The following is a 6,021-nucleotide window of genomic DNA, read 5'->3' as shown; positions in this document are numbered from 1 at the left end:
TTCTCTTTTAAAAAATAAAATAAAATAATTCAATATGAGGAGGCGCAATGTATGCCTTAGGCTCAGAGACCCTTTTCCCAAAAAAAATTAGTCCCCTATATGTTGAGGTTTAAAATACCCTTCACTATTTCAAGACACTCATCCAAACCAAATGCAATGATGGTCATCGATCAAGGAACTCCTCCTTCATCATGGCTTCAGGAAAACTCAATCCTAACAAATATTACTGCAACCAAATTTTGTGTACTTAATTAGTTATCTTCATCAATTCAAAGAGGTAAATTTTTACCTTCATTGATTGATTCCTTTATGGGAAAGACTTCCCTATGATGCCAGAATGCAAATTTTCTTGCACATATTTTTTCTTTTAATCTATTATTTTTTGCCTCTTATTCTAAATATGTGAGTCCCATGTGGATGATACTTTTTGCACGCAACCATTAGTATGACGTATAGATTCTTCCCCACACTAACATTATGGGGAACCTTCTACCTTCATTTATTTACATATTTTTTTAAAAGGAAAAATTAGCAAACACATACACACTATTGGGAGGTAAGATGTCTTGTATTATGTCGCTTGCATTTGTGGGCTGATTCTGAAAGATCATTAAGAAATTGTAGGGCCCGAAGTGTTATATGGGTGTTTCGGTAAAGTGTATCTATAAAATATTATAAATTATAGCAAGTTCATTCTTTGTAAATTTGAGAGAGGAGTGAGGACGAGTGGTTGCAATCCTATTCTCCATTGATAATGTAACAGATCTCATCTTACTGTGGACATAGGTAATTTGATCGAACCACTAGTGTTGTCGCCCGTTGTTGATTTAAGTACAACCATTAGTGAATTCCCATTGCATGTTAAAAATCCGGGTAACAATCCAACATTTGAGGAGAAATAAAAAATGGCCAAAAGATGGGTGGGTGAGACCGAAGCTGTTCATCATGATTTCTGCTCCTCCTTATTGATAAATTAACCGATTTGAATTGAAATTGATGGACCTCAATTCTTATTTAATGTCAATTTCAAAACCATTTTAGAATCGATAATGAACTTATTTTTGGACATTTTTTCTTCTTTTAATCAATAAAATATCAAAAAATCAAGAAAACTAACATCTTGTAGACGTTTTAGTTAGATCTACATGTTTTTAAAATTAAAAACTCAAATTTTTTTTTTTTTTAAAGTTATATAGAAATATTTGGTTCTTCTTTATTTTTTAGTGTTTCGTCTGATTCTTGACCGATTCCATCCTATTCGAAACGGAATCCATGAAGAACAATATCATGACTGATTTTAGATTTTAAGACTTTAATGGAAATAGGTTTCAAATATAAGTTTAAAATAAACCATCAAGATCAACCAATGAAGAGCAGAGAGAAAGGGTGTATGGGTCAAGAAAGCATTGAAAGGAGCCGGTAGATCACGGTTGTGGGTTGGGGCCTTGAGGGGTCCAATATTTTAAGCCATAAAGAAAATTATACGGAAAATGGTTTGATTGTGAAAGGTGGACCGTCCATTTATTTGGATTAAATGCTAAGCTTGACTGACTAATTTGTTGTTGTAGTTTGACTGACTAATTTTATTAGTATTATATTATATTAATAAACTATAATATATTGGTAGTCAAATTCAGTTTGCTTTTGATTCTAACCGTTGATTTTTATGCTGGATCTGAAAAAATAACCAAGTCCCGTCTCGATTCTGTTCTTAGTTCCAAATTATAATTAAATTGTAAGTGGTTCAGTTCGATTTTGGTTATTCAGTCCATATCAAATTTTGGTTTTCAATTTGACACCCTTATGTCTATGTCGGACGTCTTACCATCTTTTGTCAATTTAAAAGCAAAATTTAATTTTGATATCTCTCTTTCTATGGTAATAGCGTAAGCGCGGCAAATAGAACCTGAAAAGAAACCTTCGATTGAGAGACCACCGTTATTTGTTGATGATTATTGATGTAAAAGTAGCTCCAAACACGTTTCTATTAATGTGTGAAGAGAATTTAAAACCCGTGGAAAGTCAGTGTTGTGCAATGTCTCCTTCCAAGTTCCTACCTCTCGACGACAAAATATCTTAATGACAATTCTAGAGGGGTGGGGTGCCAAAGGACCGCGATCCGTGGTCAAGGGATTTCTTTTGATTGAGGGGTTTGAATTAGGGTTATAAACAGATCAGATTTGGTTCGGATAGTGCTATATCCTCATCTAACTAGTTATCGGACGGATTTGGATAGTGCTAAACGGATACGGACACGGATACGGATCGAATAGTTTATCCGTTTACATGCAAATATAGTTTTTCGGATAGTTATAACCTATTCGTATCTGCATCCGTTTAGCTTTCGGATGGATTCGAATAGTGCTAAACGGATACAGACACAGATATGGAAACGGATTTCGACTATTCATTTACACCCCTAGTTTGAATGATGTTTATAGGAGATCCAAAAGAAAATGGAAGAAAGTATTAGTGACTTCTCACTATAGAGAAGGTGTTCTATTGGTGAGAATCTACACTTTAATGTCGTAAAAATTCCTCTCCCATTTATATATACCAAAGTAGATGCATGTGTTTTTAGTATACATGTTCTTCCTTATATATAATTATTTCATATGGTCATATATGTAAATTGTGGATCCATTCCATTCTCAACATGAATAAAAATGCCCGATTCGAAATGTGCTCATAGTATAAAAAACGTTTAAGATAAGTTGGTCTTTATTTTATAATCTCACAAAATAAATAAAAAATAAAAAGGAAATACATAATGACATGGACAACACACTCTCTTGAGGATAAAACATTATCAATTATCAAAGGCTATGGGACCCAAGGAGCTGAAAAGTAAAGGAAGCTACAGCAAGTGTGCTTCTATGGTGCACACTAGATTAAGTGGGTGTACTTGCTCTACTTAGTTGAAATATTGATAGCCATTCATTTTTAAAATTTCGTCTCTTTGTATAATAAGATAATATTAGCATAATTAATCACCATAAGGAAGAGGAAACCATGATCACGTCGGCAATGGATAGCTCCACATATTACACATCATTTGGATTGGTGTGGTATATGAGTCACATGGCAAAGAGATTTAAATCTGTGTGACTCAGCAATCTCAGAAAGATTGGTGTGTGACAACTGACAATACACCCACTCCCCCTCCCCTCCTTTCCTTGTGCCAAATTAAACATATCTCTTTCTCTGGCTGCAGGTAAGGGTGTCAATGAGTAGTAAATTCTAAATCAAATCAATAAGGAAAGCTTGGTTTTGATTTTGTTAGATTTTGTATCGTTTTATTATTGGAGTGGGTTTTGGTTTTGGACGGATGGATTCAGTGTTATATATGGTTTTAGTTTAGATTTTGATCTGGTTTCAGTTTTGATGTGGTTCGATTCAGTTTCGGGGTCATAATACCCTAATCTGAAATCTGTCCAATAAGCCATCGGTGTGGTTCGATCTGAGCCATTTTGGTTTGGTTCAGGACGATTTACCCAATTTGGTCTCAATTTGGACACCCCTAACTATAGGTGATGGGAACTGGGAAGTGAAATGATTGTATTGGTACGTTTCGCACAATGATCAATTGAAAAGAGAAAATTTTAAGTTGATTAAAAAATAAGTAGAAAATAAGAAGATTTGCAAAATTGTTATACTCAAACCCATCTTTAAAAACTACCATTAAGGAGAGGTTACCCAAATCCTTATAAGTTTCCATGTAGATCATTACTTTCGCATGAAAGCCCAACATATTCATCATGAGATGTAAAGCATTTACGGTTCTAGCAAATATAATGCATTAAAACCATGGTAGGCCCAATCCGCAACCTGAGAAATGTAACTTAAGATGGGTTATGTTGTTACATCCACAGCTGAGCGATAAACCAAAACTTCAACTATTTTGATGAAGAAATTTCAAAATCCATAACCCTTACCCTCCTTACTAGATGATACCCTATATATAGGGTTTTATTCATTACAAACAATATAGAAAAAATTACCCTAGCATAAAGAACTTCCACTATCACACTATCAGAAGTTGGAGTCGTGCACCTAGGACCGCCGACATTGGGGAAGAATCAAGAGTATTTCCCAGCTGAGATCAAGTTTCACCAATAACACACAGCCATAATCCCAACCGTGCCGAAGGCCACACTGCCTCCATTACCGACAATGCCGACAACCCAGCTTCCTCCGCTGCCCACTATTTCCAACCTTCCAAAGCCCACCACATTGCCTAGGTGCCTAGCTTCTTCTTTGCCTAAGCCCACATTGCCCCTAATGCCTGCACTGCCCACCATGCCCACAACTCCAAAGGTTGCACTGCCTCCATTCCCACTCTCCCAACAACCATATCCCTTAAATTCCTTTCATCCATACCACAATCCCTTCTCTCTCCCCACACTGCCTGCATAAGGTACGACACCTTTTCATAAGGTTTATTCATTCTCTTTCTTGACAATTATGGGGCCAACTGGCAATACAGTACTGGTTGTTGCTGTTGGTGAGGTGTGGGAGATTCCTCCTACACCAGTAGTGTGAGAAAACCTTCCCCAATTTGTAAAAATACTGAACATGAGGACCTGATGTAATTTACACTTTTAAATAAAAACAACAATACCATCTTGCAAAGTAGAATTAATACGTAAGAATGGGGAATGGATTTTGCTTGAGAATAATCACTCATTTTCTCCAAAGTTATTAATCCTAGGGATGTAAGAGGGCAGACCCGAATCCTCTCCAGCACGGATCTAACTGTTGGAGGCACCCAGGCACGCACCCTGAGTTTCTCCAGACGTTGGATCTATGCTGGAGGGGCAGCTGGCGTGCTGGTGAGGATTTATTTCCTAAGAGGGCTGGGCTAAGGAAGGCCCACCCCAGCCAGTATTTATTAAGGATGTAAATGGATATTAGAATCTGTATTCGATCCATGTTTGTATCCATTTATTAGGAGAATTCGAATCCGTTCGAAACTAATCGGATTCGACTTTCGGACGGATATGAATATGATAATACTCCTATCCGATCGATTATTATCCGATTCGTTTAACAATCCAACTGTAATAAAATATCTAAAATATATCTCTGTGTTCGTTTATCCTTTTAAGTTACCTTATTGGATTTGGTTATCTTATTTTTATAAATTTATAAGTTAAGATAATGTGATTCTTTTTCTAGATTTGCTATTGGCTTATATATATATTGTTTTATGCAATGTGATACATGAAATCATATATCTATTAGAATAAATACAAGATAAAATCAAAAGTAAAAAAACGTAAGAAAATCCAAAAACTAAAAAAGTAGAAAAAATGGTAATTATTGAACTCTCAAGTCTCAACCCTAACCTTCATCATAAAAACGGTAAATTATCTGAATCCGTCCGAAAATCGATAAAATATTTTCCAAATCCATCCGAATTTAATCTGATAAGAATATGATAATGCCACTATCCGACCGAATTCGATCCATTTACATCCCTAGTATTTATGCACTTTTGGCCTTTGGAAAAGACAACATTGCTTAACCCTGCTGCGACATCCTAGGCGCCAGGCTGGCTTGTTGCTTTATGAGCACCTGGTGGGCATTGGGCGTTAGGCTGGCCTGCTGCTTTATACCTTAATAATTTCTAAGGAATGACTTTCTAGATAGTGTGGATTTGAGTCTGAAAACAATCTCTCTACAAACCAGGGTAAGACTACGTACATTATGACCCTCCCTAGACCTTGCAATGGTGGGAGGCTCGTGTATTGGTATTAGTATCTTTGGCTTACCAACTGGCCAATGTGGACAAGCGGATTCATTAGAAAGAAAAAGCTTGAAACCATTTCAGTACTCAGCACCCCTAGTTAGGGATGTCAATTGAGTCGGTGTGATCACCATTCACCACTCACCAATAGAGACCCCCAAGGGTTTTTCCTGTGCCAAACCTGAGACTTACGGCCCAACCCGCTTAAGAGTCATACCAAAACGTAACAGAAAGACACAGGGCAATGTGAGTTTTGAGTTAGTTTTCAACTC

Source organism: Telopea speciosissima, chromosome 4 (assembly GCF_018873765.1).
Source record: "Telopea speciosissima isolate NSW1024214 ecotype Mountain lineage chromosome 4, Tspe_v1, whole genome shotgun sequence".
Taxonomy (NCBI): domain Eukaryota; kingdom Viridiplantae; phylum Streptophyta; class Magnoliopsida; order Proteales; family Proteaceae; genus Telopea; species Telopea speciosissima.
The sequence above is the reverse complement of the archived record's forward strand: the minus strand, read 5'-3'. Positions refer to the sequence as shown.